This window comes from Poecilia reticulata, linkage group LG14 (genome assembly GCF_000633615.1).
Source record: "Poecilia reticulata strain Guanapo linkage group LG14, Guppy_female_1.0+MT, whole genome shotgun sequence".
Taxonomy (NCBI): Eukaryota; Metazoa; Chordata; class Actinopteri; order Cyprinodontiformes; family Poeciliidae; genus Poecilia; species Poecilia reticulata.
This window is the reverse complement of record NC_024344.1, coordinates 2,295,193-2,314,721: the sequence shown is the minus strand read 5'-3', so window position 1 is coordinate 2,314,721 and position 19,529 is coordinate 2,295,193. Positions and strand designations below refer to the sequence as shown.

Below are 19,529 nucleotides of genomic sequence, written 5' to 3'. Positions count from 1 at the left end.
TATATAGAGGCAAGTTCTCCACAATGTGTCCTGCTATGGTCATTCCCTCACATCTCACAGAAAAAGACTTTGCCCTATGGGAAGTAAAAAAAAAAAATTCTGGAAGCAATATGCACTTCTTCATAGATGACTCCTTCAAGCACATTGAAGTTACCCATTTCATGAATACTGATGCACCCCCTTACTACGGATGCTGTACTTTTACAGCCTTCATAAATATTAACCAGCGCTTTATCGTTGTCTTTTCTAGGTAGAATTGTATTCCTGCTTTTTTTAAAGTCTTACAAAAATACATACTCATTCATCCATCAAACAAATCCAACTGTTTTCTTGTCTGGTTAGGATGAGATTATGAAAACTTGGCTCAGATATTGGTCCTTGTTGTGTAACACAGCCTAAGGTTGCATTTCCATATGAAGTGACACTCTTGAGTGACAACGTTTTTCTGAGGCACTATTGACATCCTATTCCTGCTGCCAGTCCACTTCTGACTTTTTGACCTTTACAGAGTAAACTGTCCCCCACATTCTGGAGTGTTTTCACTGTATTTTTCACTATGCAACTATGCCTAAGAATTCACAATGAAAAACCTGTTGTTAGTGGAGATTTTTCATATAACACAAAACAAAACAATGCAAACAAAGTCAAAATGATTCAGATTTAAGCAAAGGTTCGAACAACTGAAAACGTTAGAAAAGCTAACCTCTGACAAACAGTAACACTGAAACCTAAAACCTTACCTGACACATTTGGTGATGCATTTTTGCCTTATCAGCCAAGAATTAAGGCGATGATAATCTTCATATTCCTTTGCCATCACCAGGAAGTGCATTCCAAGTAGTGAAATATATAATTGACGAGCAATTTAAAATTTTGTGTAACTGTAATATGGGACAAACTGACACTGCGGTGGCATGTACAGGTCCTTCTCAAAAAATTTGCATATTGTGATAAAGTTCATTATTTTCCATAATGTAATGATACAAATTAAACTGTCATATATTTTAGATTCATTGCACACCAACTGAAATGTTTCAGGTCTTTTATTGTTTTAATGCTGATGATTTTGGCACACAGCTCATGAAAACCCAAAATTCCTGTCTCAAAAAATTAGCATATCATGAAAAGATTCTCTGAACGAGCCGTTAACCTCATCATCTGAATCAACAAAGTAACTCTAAACACCTGCAAAAGATTCCTGAGGCTTTTAAAAACTCCCAGCCTGGTTCATTACTCAAAACCGCAATCACGGTTAAGACTGCTGACCTGACTGCTGTCCAGAAGGCATCACTGACACCCTCAAGCAAGAGGGTGAGACACAGAAAGACATTTCTGAACAAATAGGCTGTTCCCAGAGTGCTGCATCAAGGCACCTCAGTGGGAAGGAMAAATGTGGCAGAAAACGCTGCACAACGAGAAGAGGTGACCGGACCCTGAGGAAGATGGTGGAGAAGGGCYGTTTCCAGACCTTGGGGGAAGCAGTGGACTGAGTCTGGAGTAGAAACATCCAGAGCCACCGTGCACAGGCGTGTGCAGGAAAGGGGCTACAGGTGCCGCATTCCCCAGGTGMAGGTCAAGCCACTTTTGAASMARMARCRGCAGAAACGCCTGACCTGATGGGCTACAGAGAAGCAGCACTGGACTGTTGCTCAGTGGTCCAAAGTACTTTTTTCGGATGAAAGCAAATTTTGCATGTCATTCGGAAATCAAGGTGCCAGAGTCTGGAGGAAGACCGGAGAGAAGGAAATGCCAAAAGGCCAGAAGTCCAGTGTTAAGTACCCACAGTCAGTGATGGTCTGGGGAGCCATGTCAGCTGCTGGTGTTGGTCCACTGTGTTTTATCAAGGGCAGGGTCAATGCACAGCTATCAGGAGGTTTTGAAGCACTTCATGCTTCCATCTGCTCAAAAGCTTTATGAAGATTTCATTTTTCAGCACAACCTGGCACCTGCTCACAGTGCTAAAACCACTGACCATGGTATTGCTGTGCTCAACTGGCCTGCCAACTCTCCTGACCTGAAGCCCATAGAGAATCTGTGGGATATTGTGAAGAGAAAGTTGAGAGACGCAAGAAAACTCTGAATTAGCTTAAGGCCGCTATCGAAGCATCCTGGGCCTCYATAACACCTCAGCAAAGCCACAGGCTGATTGCCTCCATGCCGCATTGAAGGCTGCAAAAGGGTTCCTGACCAAGTATTGAGTGAATAACTGAACATAATTATTTGAAGGTTGACTTTTTTTGATATTAAAACATATTTCCTTTATTGGTCGGATGAAATATGCAAATTTTTTGAGACAGGGATTTTGGGTTTTCATGAGCTGTATGCCAAAATCATCAGTATTAAAAGAATAAAAGACCTGAAATATTGGTCAGTTGGTGTCCAATGAATCTAAAATATACGACAGTTTAATTTTTATCTTTACATTATGGAAAATAATGAACTTCATCACAATATGCTAATTTTTTGAGAAGCGCCTGTATAGTTTGATAAACTGTGGACCTGTAGTTGTTACAGTTTACACTATTGACCTAAGCTGCAAAAAGTGCCATCAGCACAAAATCCCCTAACTTATTTTCTCCCAGTCTTTAAAAGTCAACCTAGAATAAAACAATAAGAAAAAGCTCAGTCACCATGGTATGTCTCCATTTTGTACACGTTGAGATCACACATGAGTGACAATCTTTCCTGTCAAAGGCATAAGCAAGCTGGGCAAACATCAAATTCACAGCCAGTGGGAGATGCATAAAAAAGGAGAATTGGATATTTGCTTCTTCAGAGAACGAGATAAACATAGAAGAGGAGAGCAGCGAGTGTGTCTGACATTTCCAGTGCTGGTATTTTGCTGCGTGAGACCTAGAGGGAGTGGAATTGAAGAAGCCTACCATCGTTCTTCAACATTTGTTTGGGTTATGTTTGCACTGACTGTCTGCACCAATATAGCTTGTAGGGGTTGAAAATTTGTCATAAAGTTACTCGGAAAACCACAGTGAATGCAAAATACAGAAAAAGTGATGGGAGAATATGTTTGAAAGGTTCAAGGACTTGATAGAAAAAATGACATTTTTGTGTCATTGTGAAGCTGTTAAATGCATCTAACATTGGTAGATAGTATCACAGTACATTGTGCTACTACAAGCCCCTAGAGCTTTTACACAAGAGCCAGAGATGTGCCTCTATGCTTTTAGAATGCAGATTGCCTGTTTGTTTGTGAACTTTGTAGTTTTACTGCAAGTTTTACACCCAAACATACCAAATATGTGATCATACCGCAACTGGAAAACAAACAGCATGCTTAATCTGATGGTACACTTGCTTTTTGTCGTCTTGTGGTTTGGCACTGGGTTAAATAGTGCTTTGCAAAAGCACCAATCCCTCTTTAATAACCCACTTAATACAGAAAAATATATTTTTTAAAAGTTAATGATTTTTTGACAAGCGAATGGAACACCTCTTAAAATGCTTGATTTGCGCTTTATTTTGTATTATTTGCAGTGTGAATCATAATTACTAGCAAACAAGTCTTTGTGATACTGGAACTCCTGCAGTGCTGCAGATGCTGCTGTGGTGATCATGAAGCTCAGCCAGGATGAAGGTAAAATTTTGCCAGTTGATTCAAACTCCAGCTCTTGCCTCTAGCTATAGGAAATGATGAAAGAATCAGATTTTGAATGCAAGTAGCTGAGATGAGCTTTATCTGTGAGAGGGAGGGGTGAAGCACTTGGAGTTTTTAATATACCTCTTTGTAAAAGCTCAAAGTAATGTCACTGGATCCCTCTTCATCAAAATGAACTATGAAGTGGTTTGTGCATTTTTTATGTTGATTTGTGGACATTTTCATTGGAAGATGTTTTGAAACTCTCCATAAAATTTTTGAGATATTGAGATTTATCAATCAAGTTTATATGATAGTGAATTTTTTAATTCACAGTGGGTTTTTTTCAACTAGTAATAACATTAAAGATGTAAAAGTTGTCTACATATGAGATACAAAAATAAAATCCTGTAAATTCACATATGTACGTAACAGCTGTTTTATTAAATTGTTCACAGATTTAGACACATTGCTTGTAAATGATAAAATCTAAATCAAATTGTAAATTGAAATGTTTTCTTCTGGGTGAGTTATTGATTTATAAGTACGCGGTGTAGGATTTGTTGAAATATGACACAGCTGCAAATGCCTAATTGAAATGTCATCAATACTGTTCTGAACCCCGTTTTGCTCCTTGCTGTGTGTTCTCTCCACATAAGCTTTCATTTCTTAAGCGGCATGACTTTTCCAGCTGCTTCAGTAGTTTAGTGGCTGGACTGTTGGACAATGCCGGCTAGCCCATAAAAGCTTCTACTTTTCAGTTGAAAAGAGAATAGAGGCTGAGCTTCCAAATACACTCATAAATGGAAATCCATCCATCCATCTATTTTCTTTACACCCTTGTCCCTTAGTGGGGTCAGGAGGGTTGCTGGTGCTAATCTCCAGCTAACGTTCCGGGTGAGAGGCGGGTTCACCCTGGACAGGTCGCCAGTCTGTCACAGTCTGTAAATGGAAATCATTTCTAAATAAACATATTTTAATATCACAAATAAGCTTTTTAATGTATAACTTAAATATAATCATTTGTTGTAGATATATTGTTACCAGAACATAAATATGAAAAAGTGTAGTTCAGGTATATAAATGACTTTATTTTGGTAGTATGTCATATTCCTGTTTGAAACACATAACAGTAATGTATACTGATGTCTGCTGCATGACTGATAACTATTTACATGAAGCATACAAGCATATTAAGTCATCTATATTTATGTGGAATGAGTCAGTGGGAGGTGCATCTGCTTCCTGAAGGAGCGCTTCACTTCAAAGATGAATATTTTAACCACTATCATAGGGTGGAGAGTTGGGAATATGGATAACCCTAAGAAATGAGATTCAGATTACATGCACACATTTTACTATGACATCARTGAATAAAGTTATCTAGAAGTATTTTTATGCAGCTTGGGTTTATTCTTCTTCATGCATASAAGACAATTCCTCTGTCATATTGCAATCTAGTATCAGTAATAGGTTCACACAGTGTTTTATTCCACTCAGTTACAAACCACTGCCAGTTCATGTTCTGTTCATTTCTGCTCTCTCCTCTGTCTTTGTCTCTCTATATGTTGTATCAGCAGAGTAAATATGCCAGTTGGACTCAGAGTTTAAAGGTCCAGCATGGACCTCACAGAGACAGGGTGGGGAGCTGTGGGCTAAATGTCATTTTCAGTCTGGCCAACGCAGTTCACGGCTAGAGGGGAGGTCACAAGGTCTGATGAAAACAAATCCATCATTTTGCTGCTCAGGTAACAGACCAGGGAGCTGAGGAGGAGACAGGGTAACAGCAGAGCCATAGAGGTAGATGGAAAGATGGATGGGAATCATCAGGAGTTATGCTTCTCTTGTGGAGGGATTATTCTTAGCAATGGTTAGCTGGTCACAGATGGGAGTGGACTCATGATGATTAAAGCTGAGGGTCAAAAAAGAGGGAGATTCAGCCTCTMGTCCATATGATCATAATTCCATCTGATCCCCAATCTGCCAAACACTTCAAGATCACATCTTACACTGATCTTTTYGTAAAAATGCATTGTCTTCCATAGGCCGCAGTCAGACAACTTTACCTTAATGAATAATGATAATGCGTCATGTTTTATATTTTAATTTTTCCAAAATTTTACTATATACAATGCATATTCTTATACCACTGGCTGGACCTAATTATTAAAAAAGTTTAATAGGCTGTTGTCTAAATATGATTTTCATTGTACTTCTTGTTACGAGCAGATTGCTCTTCCCTACTTTTAATCCTTATTCAGAAACTCAAAATTTTCATAAACGGCAAACTGCAAAATCTAATCGTGTGCATACCATTTAAATTGTACAACACAATGACATCAAATATTTATTTATTCTGAGAGGAAAACATCTTCATTCTCCTGTCTGATTGGAAGAGAGTGCTGACTCCATCAAGTCCTCCTAAAGTTTAGCCAGACAGGGTAATTGCTAATCGTTCAAGCCTGAGACACACCTAACAAAGCGTGCTGGAGCACTCGCCTTCATACGCGCCTTCTTCTGTGGCTCTCCGACTGTGTGAAAGTGATAGGATGTCCCCTGGGAGCAGAATAATGTACATCTAGCTGCAGCTTCTAATGGGCTAATGGGGTGAGCGTGGAAAAGAACAGGAGAACAGCTTTCACTCTGGCTGTTGTGGATAAAGAAAATAACTAGACACAAGTGGCGATGACAAAAAGTAAAGAAAATGGATGGGGGAAAATGTGAAAGAAAGAGACAGTGAGAATCAGATGAAGTGACACTAAATTGAAAGCACAAAATAAAGAGAGACGTAGAGCAGTTTTAAAGAAATTACGGCTGTAGTTAGGAGTAAGATGGATAAGCGGAGGAAGTGAAGAAGATAGAAAGGCATGCAGTAATTATAAAGATAGAAAACGAATGAGACAGACAGGGGAAAAAGAAAGATGGTGAAAGGAACAAAATATGGTGCTGGGAGAGAGAAACTGCTAAAGCACTAAGAGGTTCAGCGGAAAGGCAATTTAGTGCTCTAATCAGATTGCTATTGAATGTGAAGGAATTATACTATGGCCCTAAAGCAGGCTGGGCAACAACAAGACACTCAGCATCCAGGGCAGTTGGGCCTTTGTCAGTTATACAAGCCACTGACAAAGAACAGAAGAGTATTTTTAATCTTTTTTTCTGTGCGTCCCYTTAATGTTTTGTGCTYTGTGTTACGAGATTACGGAGTTGTTATGGAGACTAGTGAACTAGAATATACAGCTGAGTTTGGGAAAAATACAAGATGCTGTGTGTTGGTTATACAATTCATGGATATACAGTGAAAAACTATAATATCATGGGACCAAATTTATTAGTTTTAATTCATGCTATAAATATCGCATTCCTTCTGAAAAAAGCSTTCAGRGAAAGCAGCTGAATTCCTGCAAAAGGTAGATCTATAGAGTTTCACTTTGAAGATTACTTAATTTAAATTTTCTTTTAAAAGAAACAATGMTTTTTTTCTGTTAAGCTCACAATTAAGCAGTATGTTCTCTAAGTTTATCATAAGAGAATAAAATATGTTGAAGTTTGTGGTCGCACTGTTACAAAAGGTGGAAAATTCAAGGACGATAAATACTTATGTAAGGCATCATAAAGCAACAGTTTAACAATRGATGCTTTGACTCTTTGTTGCATCTAGCTTTTTCACAAAGATACAMTTTTTATTCACTTTAATAAGTGAACTTCAGTAAATCTGCCTAGAATAACTGTGTTATTTAAAAATAAAACACCGTTTAGCATTAACAAGATAGATGGCCACAATCTTTTAGTACTTGGTGCAGAGTTTAAAAAGATTATGATACAACTCTAAGGTTCTGGAAGATCTTTCTTAGATCTTTTCATCACTTTTTAAAGACTAATTTTCAGATGGAATTAAATTCACGTCGACACGTCTTCCTTTTCGCTTTAATTTTCTTCATCTTATTTTCTGAAGCTCACAATATCCCGTGTTGTCATGGTCAGGTACAGGGATGCAACCAAACGTGAAAAGGCAGCCAGAAAAAGCCTGAAGAAAAGACAATTATAAAGTCCAGAGTACTAGAGATGAAAATTATGCAAAATATTTAGAAGAAAGTCTGGCTCACTGGAAACTCCTTGAAGGTTTAACAAACCTTTGCAAAAAGTGTCAAATTTTGATTTGCATATTTGATGACATTTATTTTAGGGTAAATTTGTTAGGCATAAAAAAAACTTCTTTTTTACTTACATTTTCCAGATTTTTTATTAAAAATGACTGATACCTGAAAGACACGACAAACATCAAATGATGAGTGTCCGCCTTTGAAGCTGTCTTTTATCTCTCTTTGCTGGTCCATCTTCTTTCCCTTTCAAAAGCYCCTTCATCGGTTCGAAATAAGCTGATTAACTTGTTACAGACTAATCTCATTCCTGTTTCCTGAGCAAAATCTTGAGCTCCTTTTGTTATGTGTTCTGAGTCATTGTCCATTTTACTGTATTCTAATTAGCTCTGCTGTTTTTTATGATGAATGTGAGCCTCACAATTCCTCCCGCTGATTCACGTCATTAACAAACACTGAGAGCTGTGGAGCATTTTTGTTTTGCAAAACAAACAAAAAAAAGCATTTGGCTTGCAACTAAACTTAATTACCCACCTGTTGAGTGTTCTTACCTTCAAAATGCAAATCCCAGTTTCAAGAAAATGCATTAAACTGTTTACAGGTGCTAAATGTGTGCACACCTGAGGTTGTTTGTCCTTCAAATTCTGTGACTGAGACCAAAAGGAAGAAATCCTAATATAGCATCACAAAATACGTTTTACAATATTATGCACGTATTTCTAGGAAAGTCCACTCATTATGATGTACATTCATGTAATTCTGACATGGAGCATGTCAGACTGGAGTTACCCTACAGTCAGACGTTATTCTTAAAGTTTTGAAGAATAATCAAATAAATTAGGTCAGGACTCAGAGTTTTCTTTTAAAAAATCAACAGATAAAACATTTTCCCACTCTCTTACTTTACTTCATTCTTAACTAAAATAACCAAGGTGTTTTTGCCTTCCAACACAACACTGTCAGCTTCCTATTTGTAATTGTTTTGCTGGACCTTCTTCTACCTCCTCGATGATTTCCAATGACTGCACAATTTCTGGGCTTAAAACCTTTCTCATCATGTCCTATCAGCCTGAATGTCCAGAATAGGTTGCTTGGCAAAGGGAAAACTTTTCAACACGATTTTCTGTCCGGGTAAATTRGTGCAGTGGGAAGAACTCAAGTATCATAGGTGATGGAGCATGGGAAAGTTTAATGAGAAAKGGGATGCAGAGGGACGGACAGAAGTAGATGGATGGATGAAACACATTGGAAGGTAGACAAAAAATAAGAAAACTGAGTTGGATCAGATATAGGAGGATAGAGGGCAAAAAGAGAGAGAACACAGTGAAAATAAACATATCCACAAGTGATCATATAGCTCCACTGAGTCTTGTCTGCAGGATCGACTTGTTAGCCCAATATCCTTTAAGCCATTGAAGTCATCTCCACTCAGAGACTCTGCAATCTGTACASAGTCCTGCTGTTTAACTGGCATTCTTCTATGCAATTGTACTATTCTGCATGGACATGTGCACGGAGGAGTGAATGGTGTGGAATGACGAGGCGGTGTGTCGTGCCTCACAATATGAAAGAAAGTCAAAGCAGAAATCGATGTGCCTGCAAACTTGCRAGCCCTCACTTTCTTTCCATCACTGCGATCCCTTTCTCTTAGTCTGGTTCTATCTCTGTGTAACCAGACTACTTTGATGTGGATAAGACTTTGAGGAAGAAAGACTTATGTTCCCTCCCAAGGCCTCAAACAGAGGAAGAAATGTTTGAAGATATAATGCAATCCAGTCTAATTGTGTGTGGGTGGGCAGAAAGCAYAGTTTTATTCTATAAAATAAACACAACAAAATCTGTGATGATATCATACAGCTCATTTCAAAAAGTTTTTATCGTGAAAACAAAAGTTTTCACAACAACATATAGTACATCTGTGTATGTACAAATCACATGCATATTTTGAGTCTCCAAAACATAGAATAACTCACCAGTTTGAAATCTGCATGTGTGAAAAAGAGGCAGCATTTAAATGTTTCAGTGGCTCTGAGACGAGGTGCTTAAATATTTCAGCACCGCAGAGAAACGCATAAGCAGAGATGAAGGAGCTGTGTCCCAATTCCAGAGTAATTTCAAARGAAGTTWTAGGATCTGTGTTCACTCAGGAAAACAATGTAGTCATGGATGTTACGTCATCGGATCGTAACCCACTTTCTAGCAGAGTCACAGAGAAACAATTTTAGAATCACAGAAACTGAACAAGGGAAAATAGAGAATGGATTTAGCTAAATCAATTCATTGAAGTTTTACAAATTTAGCTCCGGTTAGAGTGATAATAGGGCTGAGAACTACCTGCTTAGTTAATGGATAATGAGGGCTAATATCATAACATCAAGGAAAATCTATCCGCTCATGTATTTAATGAGCTTTCAAGCAACAACATCCACACCATGTGAGGATATGATCAGAACAGTGAGATGAAAGGTGAAATGTATTAATCTTTAAGTCACAGTAATAAGGTTTCTGTTAGAAAATAAAAAGCTCACTTTAGTTTATCRGAAAATCACACTCGTATGATTTGGATAAGTGTTCCCCAATGCTAGACCTCAGGGCTAAATGTCCTAGATGTTTTGGTTGTGTCCCTGCTCCAAGTACACCAGGTTAAAAAGATTGCAGCACCTCTGCAACATTCTATGAAGTGCTGCAAAAACGTATTAATCACCTAATCATTTTACTGAGGTATGTGACAGCAGGGAATTGCCTAAGATGTTCAGTAGGCCCCAATGACCAGATTTAAAGACCATTGATTCAGATCATCAAAATAATGGATGAATGGATGGGTAGAGGTCTCGAGGGATGGRGGGATGGAGCCAACATATTTCTATGTTATAAAAAAGGCACATCTGTGAATGGAATCCTTATTTTTGTAACCATATTAGTATAGYTTTTCTTTGTCATGCCAGTTTTGACTCTTTAATCTGGTAAATGGTGATGCCACTAAATTAAAATACAAATGCAGGTACAAAAATAAATGTTATGAAACTTGCAGATATTTTACATACACATSAATGTATACTCCACTAAAACAGAGCATGACATGAGCTTTTATAGATKATTATAATCATAACTTATGATTATAATTCATAGTAACAATGACTGAATATTATAAGCCAAGTAAACTGAAAGTCAACAAAACATGGGCGTATAATTGATGTTCTTAGAACTGTTAAAACACAGACTTTTGTTCTACTTCAGCAAAATTAATCATAACATTATTAGTCATTCAATGAGTTACTGAAGCTCTATGTAGTTTTAGCTGTGCTTATTTGGTACTAAAAAGAGAAATAAATATACAGAATGTGTCATGGTAAAGCCACTCACTCTGAGTACATTCTTTTCAAAGGAGTGACCACATCCACTTTCCAATTTATCAGTGCTGAGCAGTCTTCTTTATTTWCTTAGGATGATACATGTCTTTAATTATCCTTCACTCTATGCATGTGTTTATTTTGTCCCTTTGGGGAATGGATGGACTGTCTTCTTGTTTGGGTCAGCTCTGTACTTTGTGTCATCGTCTAGTCCTCTATTCATTTACAGACTTCTGCTTAGAGGCAGCATCCAAGAATGCACTGAGCTATCACAGTGGAATGCTTTGCATAATTTGCATCCATGTCGATCAACATGAGGCTCTAAACCTCTGAAACTCGTAGCCACTAAAATCCCTCCCAGCAACTCTCCATGGCAACTTACTCCGGAAACTAAATTGGGCCCAAGACAGACTGAAATCTATCAACATCAGAGTGACATAAGATCCATAGGCGTAACACACTGAGCATTACAGAGAACCTTCAAAGGAATGTTTAGTTGTTCAGTGAAGAAAACCACTCAAAAAGGGACTGCAAAGATGTTGCATAGAGTGAAGGAAAGTTGATGATGTGGAGCAAATTAAAACATCAAATTACATGAAGTTGGTTGTTATTAGTGCTGTCAATCGATTAAAATGTTAAATCAGATTAATTACACTCTAGAGTTTAGGATTAATTGATGTGCTTAACTTTGTAAGCTTAAAATACAAAAATGCACAGTTTCAGAAAAAGCTTAAGGCATATTTTACTGTTTCAAACAAAGCATCTCAGTTTTCCAGGTTTCCAGGTTTTCATATACAGGAAGTAGTCATTTTGTTTCCAACTTAAAATTAGAACTGTTAATTATTAGAATATCTACTGGACGTCCTCGTGGTGAGGTGTTCCAGGCACGTTCCTCTCTGTYATGTGAATATGTAGAGAGCCTCAACCAAAAACYACCCATCCATTATTTGCTTTTATTCTGCTTATATGAGCTTGAGTCAAAGGGGAAACAGGTCCAGAAGGGAATCCCAGACRATCCTCCAGCTCAATTTTGGGAATCTCAAGGCATTCCAAAGTCAGATGAGATATATATTTCCTCCAGCGAGTTCTGGATCTTCCCTTGGGTCTCCTTGTCCCATCGGCAGGACATGCTTGGCTTGTCCTCCAAASAGATGCGAATAGTTGGCAACCTGACCAAATGCCCAAAACACCTCAACTGACTCCTTTTGTCGATGTGAAAAAGTGACATAATCAATTACCCTGAAAAACATGGGGTAATTAATGTAGCAAACACCACTGTAGTACAAGCTGTCAGTTCAAGTTTTTGTCAATGAATGAGAAGGAATCCTTTTATGATGAACTGTTGTGTAGTACACTGGAACGATGTGGAAATGATTTTTTCACAAGTACGTCTCTCGCCACTTATTGAAGCACATTTTGTAGGTGCAGCTTCTCAAAGCATCATTCCCTGTCTGTTGTTGACACAAGAAATTCTCAGAAAAAACAGCAAAGAAATGTTGTACAACTTCATTCATTCAGTCTAATATAAAAATCAGACTAAGTGCAGAGCAAACATTAAAAATTTTTAGTATCAAATTAAAGTTCAAAGCATCAGACTGTCTTTTATGTCTGTGCCTCTGAAGATTCATAACTCAGAGTTTGTGATGTTGTAAAGCTGAACTAAAAATATTTTGTGCCATCCTTGTAAAATATAYAAGTTCTTGCTCATAGTCTGCAGGATGCAAACTCGTTGATTAAAACATCTATTCCGTGAAATTCGTCCTTAGCTTCTTAACATATTGTAATTTTGTTTAACCTTCTCCATGACCACACTGACACTCATCCAAGTGGCATTTATAAAACAATTTCCTTGACCTGCAGGTTTATCCCAAAGGTTAGATGGATGGCTATAAGTGCTGTGCTCTTGAGTGCAASCCAGAGCTTGTGATTGTTCCGGCTGAAGCTGCTCAGGAGTGATTTGTTGTGTGGAAAACCTCCCCCAGGTGGTGACATGAATATAAATCGGGTTTCTTTAAAGAGCATGCTTGAGGAGAAAAATTAAGATAAATTTACTGGACAAATGCCGGTTACTGATTATAGATGGCTGCCWACCTCACTTSTGGAGAGAWTTTATCCCCAGTCACCAAATCTGTTAGTAAAATATTTCTTTAAAAAACAAGATTCACAGACTCTTTGTCACTATGTGTTTGTCTTCTGCTCTGTCTAATTAATTAACAGTATGCAGCTGTAAAATTGCCTGAATTTAGAGAACCATAATACCTACAAAGTTAAGGGAATATTCTGGTGTTTTCATAGACGTAAGTAAGTCTCTTTCAGATGTTTGCATTCTCTTTACAGTAGGCAAGTAAAAAAAAAAGGCTCTTTTTAGATGCCTTGTTGTCCGAAGTTAGAAAATATGTAMAACAGATGAGAGAAGTTGAGCAAAAGATTGACGCCCTTACATGAAGAACACCAACCTCAGGCCTCAGTTTATAACACAATGGTCAGGAAAAATAAAGTATTGGAATGTCCCACCAGCAACTGTAGTTCTTAAGATAGAAAAAGTCATCKGGTTTATACCGGGAGTAGTAAGTCAAGAAATMTTGTTTTAAAATATTAACTTGGAACAAGTTATTTGTTCCAAGCACTGTAGAAATTTCTTTTAGTTATCACTTTGTATAATACAAATTCCAACCATTTTTTWAAAAAGTGTTTACAACATGGAGACTGTTGTTGATGTCTGAAATCAATCTGCCTGTATTTAAGCTTCATATCAAGATTTCATCTTGATTAAAAAAATGCCTAAATTGATTGATCAKCTATTGCAGTCTCACCTTGCCACATGCTCAGGTCTTAGAAATGAATGGGASTCCTAAGATCACTTATTGATGCAGAAAGCTGCACCAAAATAGTTTGTCTGTGAGCAGGAAAGCRTTATGTCAAGCTGACAGATATAGTCACAGGACCAAGGAGTACATCCTTTTTCGATTATTCTGTTTTACCAATCAGAGATAATAAATCACTTAATTCTTAGCAGGACTTAAATTTTAGTAAAGATAAACTTTAGGTAAAAAAAAACCCAAACATAAAACATGTTACACCATATTATTTTAAACTAACAAAGACAGAATAGTTGCCAGTCTGTTCACAGGTTGGTAGGTTACAAAGTAATGACACTGCTGATTAAAATATCAATTTAAAATCTTTTGAAGGTAAATGAATGCACTATTGACTTTATTCTTGGGAAAAGGTCTTACTCAAACACACGTTTTTTTTTGCTTTTATTAACATTGTGCTCTGAACATCTCATAGTTGTGTGGAGCTGAAGTATAAAGTAGTACTGAAGCCTTCAATAAACATTCTTAATCAACTAAAATAGCAGATTGTTCAGTTTGCTGTTGGGCAACAAAAAAAATCTCAAACTTTTTCCTGCAAAGCTTCGTACAGTATGAGTTCGCTGTTGTGGAGCACAAGAGMCAGGATTCTCTGATTGGCAGACTTGCATGTTAGCACATTTATTCTAAACACAGTGGCTGTATTAACATGTCTTTGTTTGTGTCAGTGTTTCAAAACCCTGGTCCTCAAGACACACTGACCTGCATGTTTTAGATRTTCCCCTGCTTCAACACCCCATTCAGATGATTGCAATTCATCAAAACCCTGTTAATCAGCCATTAATTGAAATCATGTGTGCTGAAACAGGGCAACATCTAAAACATGCAGGTCAGTGTGCCTTGAGGACCAGGGTTGGGAAACGCTGGTTTATGTCACTGTACAGAAACTATTTTTGAAGTGAAATCTCTTTATTATCATCTAAAATGCAAGACGGTCTGGAAAATGAAGATCTTCTCTCTGTATCAAAACGTCCGTTTGATCACCGTGGCAAAACTCCATCCGCCCCGCCCCCATGGCCCTGCACAGATAAGCAGGTATAGATAATAGATGGCTGGATCCTCTCTTCTCTTACGCAGTACTTTTGTGTATTAGGTATCTACATACATAAGCTCCTGGGTGTGAGTGTGTGTGTGTAAGATTGTTTGTCCTGTGTGCCTCTGTTGCCCTTGGATGGACTGGCGACCTGCCCACTGTGTAACCTGCCTCTGTCTCCATGGCCTCTGAAGAGAGACACCAGCCCCTCTGCAAGGATAAGCTGGAATAGACAATGATGGATGGATGGTTGGTCTCTAAATAAGGAGACACCTATTGATTAAACGTCTTATAGATGATTTCAGGACATTGTTACAAGGAATTGCCCATAAATTATGACTGATGGTTGTAATCTTATGATAACTAGGTGACCTTTGGCTCTTAGCCACCAGATATTTCCAAAACAAATTGCTTAATCGAAGGATTTTGCACATCTGTCAACATTGAGGGTAAACAAAAAGTGGCCATAGCAATCTAAGATCTATACCAGAAGTTATCATTTTTATTAATGCAATTTTGTGCTGTCTTCTCTTTACTCCACAAATATATTACTAAACTCTACAATTAATTCTACTGCCTTTATGTGAGAAAAACACACAAAGCAGATCCCATTATATAACTATTTGTTTCTTCAAGTTTGTGGCAGCATCTTCATGGCACAAGTACAAAAGAAATTAAATCCTAAAGTCATAATGGGGTCGACTTATCATTTTACCACAAGTAGCATAAAAAAATTAACTATGACAGGGTAGGCTTTTTTTTATTTATTAGGTCTTGATTATTCTTTTTCATGGGAAGGATGAAAAATATATATATCATTTTATGAGAATATGACATAAAAAGAATGTGTAGTTGTTCAAATACTGACTGCACTGCTATGTTCAGGTGTTGTTTTTTCCCATCTCTGCCCTCTTTCTATTAGTGGGGCATCTGTTCCCAGAGGAGCTCAGCTTTGAAATCGGCTCATTCACTGATCCAGCTGCAGATTTTTAGGAAACAAATATTTAGTACTTTAGAAAGGAAGATTTGTGCCTGAAATGGTTCCTTGGGTTGTGGTAGTATTTTAGTTTTTTCTTAAAGACAGTTAAAATAACTGATTTATGTTAATTGTTAAGAAAAGGAAAATAAATGAAAGGAAAGGAAGACAAAAGTGGACAAAATAGCATAAAACACAAACTCAAAATCCAACTGACAGAGTGTATGTTTGTCAGAGTTTGAGAGGTTGCTGTCACTCTTTTTCCAGAATCACAGTGACACTTAGACAGGCAGCAATTTGAGAGATGCCCTCAGCTTAAATCCTCCTTTTCTGGGTGTTGCTAAAACATCTTGATTCACCTCAATAAAGATGGCTTTATAGTTTCCCTGAAAACTTTGGTCATTCTTTATAATYTTGGTATACATGGTTGAAAAACCTGCATGGGAGGAAAAACCTGCACCTGCAACCTTCCCTGCTGTGTTTGTCGGCATCATAGATTTTTTTTTTTTGTGATGAACCAACTGTAAAGTAATCATGAATTGTCAAGGTTTTATTAATAATAAATATAAAAAATGTGGAGCTGCAYTTTTCTGCAGTTGCAGTTGTGATTTGTTGACTTATGTTTAAGTTAATTTGCATTTGAATGGCAGTAGTCTTTGGATCTATGTATACAAACCCATTTGCATAGATGTCCCAAAGTGAAACAAAATCTTTTTTATGCTACATGGTTTTATTATTTGATTGTTTATTTTTATTATTGCTTACAACAGATGGGGGTATACATTGTTTAATACAGTTAAGAACAGTTTTTAAATTTGTGAAAATCTTCTACAATAATTGTCTACTTATTCTGTTTTAAAGAAATATAGAAAATACTGAGTCATAAAATGTATCTATTTAGACTTACTGCTTTAGCCTTCCTGGATAAAGTTGCAYTTCTTCTATTGGAAGCTTCAATTCAWTATCCTCTCCTTGTTCAATATCTTCCTTTTCTTCTAACTTCCCTTACAGAGCAACCTTCCCTGCAGAGATTTGATCAAACAAAACTGCAGGTCAAAACACTTTAATKTATTAATGGAAACAGTGCAGTCTTTCCTGAACTAATAAATGATGAGCATCCTGGAATGACATAAACGGTGCATTTAGACTGGTTGCTGAAATGTTTTGCGGAACTGAAAAATACCAACCCTTATGCAAATTTTAACACTGATATTTTCCGTTTWWAAAAAAAAAAATTATTATTTAGCCAACAATAAGTGCAGTTTGTGAGAGAACCACTCATTATCTCTGCTGTTGTTTAAATGGTTTAAAGTCATCGTCTTAAAAAACAGACACACACATGATTTATCAACTCCCAGCTGGAAACCCAGCTGTTAAACTCCTGCAGCAGATTTTTTCTTAACACATTAACATCAGTCTAAGCCTAGGAATTGGACAGCTACGAACCTGCACCCACTTTGATTTTGCAACACTTTGATGTCTGTAGCAGATGTTGCCTATTCTTATCTCATCTGTCAAGAAGCCGTTTTTATTGGTGTTTGTYGGCTTCAAAAGTCTCTTCTGTGAAATGTACCGACAAAAAAGATTTACAGAACAGCTGGGGAAGTGGTGGACCACAGGCAAGCAGCTGCACTGTGTTCAGCAGACCAACCAGCAAGTTAAAGTTAAAGTTTCATTTGTGCAGGAATTTTATGATTTAGTAATATTATTTATGAACTGGACATTTTTTAAATTAGGTGCAACAGAGTGAAGTGGGGTGACACATAAAATGAAGTTTAAATGCATTAGGTTTGTGGCTGAAATGAGACAAAATGACCAAAAGTTTAAGGTGTATACACCTGCAGTTTATTTACAGCGTATGTCTAAAACATTTTATTACAGTTTCACAGTCAGTTTTTATTGGATAATTTGTAAGTTTGAGAKTTTAAAGTAGAGTAGTTGGTTTTATGTTGATTTATTTTAAACAAGGCAGTATTTCTGATAATGTGAATAAAATACCCTCTCAGCAAAGACAGAAGTATTGCATTAAGCTGTCATGGCGCAAAGACAAAACACTAATGATGCTGAAACTGCCACTGTTCATCATCAAAGATAAATACATGGTATTTAGAAAAACTAATCTCTCAACTCCTTTTCTTACAGTGTGATAACTAACTACCACCATGTACCTCATTTCCTGAGCTCCACGATTAACATTTGTGAAATAAGGATGGCACCTCAGTGAATATTTTATTTTTCACTGCATGCTATGAAGCTAGAAGTCCCCAGAGCACACTCAGACACATAGAAATTGAATTCAATAGTGAATTCAATTTGGGATCAGACATTTCCTGAAGCCATCAGCACCAGAATTGTAATATACAAAAAGGCACCAAGTACGTTTCAGTCCAAACAATCAAAACCTCAAAGACCTCAACCCTGGAAATTACTGTGAAAAATCATTTTCAGGCAGACCTCAAAGCAGCGTCTCTCTGAAAGGTTCAGCACCAAACCGTTTTCTTTGTATTTTTCTTGCACAGCCATAAATTGAAGACTTGTTGCAGTGAGATTAAACWATTTCTCTTTCATCTTGTCTTTCCATGATGTCCCGCCAGATTTTGAATCATGTGGTGCATCATCTTAAGAGTCACAAAATAAACTTTAGATTTCAAAGATGCCTTCATGGGCAGTAGATGGTGTGTTAGATAAAGCAGTCGGTTTAAACATTAAAGAGCTTCCCTTCCTTAYATAAACCTGATGCTTTCAAAAAAGATTGGAGAAAAAGTTCAGAAAGGTTATGCCAGTCTTCTTACCATCTACCAAAACTTGCCCATGTTTCCCTTCACTGCTGCAAACTAGACAATTTTTCACAATAATTCACAATTCATCCAATGTGTCAGTTTACTGTCTACATATTTCGAAATTAAATGTCAAAATCATTAAGTTGCGAATGCATTTTAAAATAAAATCAWCCAGATTAATTAATAATTTAACTACTTTATATTAACTGAAGTTAAAGTCAATCAGGAACAAAATTGCTCTTTGAATTTGCCTTATCAAAAAGATTCAAACATCAACTTTACCAATGTTTAACTCATCTGAAATCTCATTAAACGATGACTATCCACATTTTTTATGCTTACAGGGAAATAATCCTTAGGTTTACCTGAGCAAATCCAATTACATCTGTTGTCAGATAAACATCCTGACAACAGATGTGAGGATGGTTGGAACAGAGCAGCTAATATGACTCGGACTGGAGAAGAAGGTGACCAGTTTTGGATAAAAATACAGAGTGGAGCATATGAAGAACCTTCCCAATGGTGTACTACATTGATTTAAAGGTTGTGCTGTGTGTCAAAAACTGTGCATGTTGTGTCTGTTTCATGTGAATTTGTGTTTTAGCATCTTTAAGTGTGGCGTTGCACTGTTTGATGGATTTTTAAAAACATGCACACCATTACTGCTGCCATCCCGAACTGAGGGGAGGCTCTGAAGGCTCTGCCAACCAATATCTTCCCTGTCAGACCGCTGCTTTATCTGATGATCCAGGAGCAAGTGAAGCAGCGCTGAAAGTCAGCCCACTGAGTAGAAATATCACTTGATAATAACRGATCAGACCCCCTATT

At 37.2% G+C, this 19,529-nt stretch overlaps 1 protein-coding gene across 1 annotated transcript in view; it reads right to left on the bottom strand.

The window, feature by feature from the left end:
* The window catches only part of kctd16b (potassium channel tetramerization domain containing 16b), a 95,031-nt gene that overhangs the window by 49,514 nt on the left and 25,988 nt on the right, over nucleotides 1-19,529 (bottom strand). The window lies entirely within an intron of this gene.